Raw genomic sequence first — 1,298 nt, 5'->3', positions numbered from 1 at the left:
AGATGTAGCCGGCTGGGCTGGGAGGGAGCTGGCAGGGCCGGGCTGGGGGTGGGGGGCGCACTCGGGCCCGCCCCTCTCTGCCCCACCCCCTACTCGCCCTCCTCCACTTTTCTCTCTTTTTCCCTTTCTCCACCTCTTTTCCCCGGCCGCCTGCTACTTCTGGCCTCCGCGTCCACCCTCAGTGCACGACCTCGTCACCCCACTTCCCTCTCTCGAGATCTGGGCGCACAGCCTCAGAACCCCTTGCTGGGAAACATCTGGCGCTGTCGCTCTAGGCCCTTGACGTCCTGAGGTTAGAGAGTGGTACTACTTGGAGGAATGCCGGCTGGGCCAGGACTCCCTGCACTCCCTGGGGTCAGGAACGGGAAGGAATGGTCAGAAACAGATGATCAGCCACATTGATAGATGGTCAGAGACAGAAATTTTCGATATTTAGAAATGGGGACAGAGAGGAATGAGATGAACAGAGATGGAAAGAGATAGAGAGATGGAAACAGAAACAGTGGAACGTCCCAGGTTGCTGTGCTACCTCTTTCCTTCTGCAAATGTGTAAGCCTTAACTTGGCCTCGCATAGTGCGAGATGCTAGATACACCTTGGGAAACAGAGTAGTCACGGGCCCCGCGTTAGAGACGTTTGAACCAGAGCGACTCCATCTTGAACAGGGGGCTGGGTAAAATGAGGCTGAGACTTGCTGGGCTGCACTCCCAGGAGGGTCCGCATTCTCAGTCACAGGATGAGATAGAAATTGGTCAAGACTGGTTTAATAAGATAGAGGTCACAAAGACCCCACTGATGAAACAGTATGCAGTGAAGAAGCCAGCCAAAAACCAAGATGGCAAAGAAAGGGACTTCTGGTCATCCTCACTGCTCATTTTATGCTAATTATAATGCATTAGCATGTTAAAGGAAGCACCCACCAGTGCCAAGGCAATTTATAAATGCCATGGCAATGTGGGGAGGTTTACCCTATATGGTCTAAAAAGGGGAGGAGCCCTCAGTTCCAGGAACTCCCCACTCACTCTTGAATCCTTTCCTGAGCCAAGCCAAGAATCCATGTGGCCTCTCAGGTTGAATGCCAATTTTGAGGTTCTCCCCGTGACAACATTCTCTGAGGAATGTCCTCTCCCTCTGTCAGGAAAGACAGTTGAGAGATAAGCTGCGATGGGAAACTCTCGCAGGCTATTGGGAACACCTGACTTCAGCCCCTAAACTAGCAAAGACAGTCAAGGAAGGCTGCCTGGAAGAAGTGACTTCTGAGTTGAGACCTGAAGAGCTAAAGATGTGGAGTGCTGGGTG

The sequence above is a fragment of the Theropithecus gelada genome, chromosome 20 (assembly GCF_003255815.1).
Source record: "Theropithecus gelada isolate Dixy chromosome 20, Tgel_1.0, whole genome shotgun sequence".
Taxonomy (NCBI): Eukaryota; Metazoa; Chordata; class Mammalia; order Primates; family Cercopithecidae; genus Theropithecus; species Theropithecus gelada.
This window is presented reverse-complemented; position numbering follows the sequence as displayed.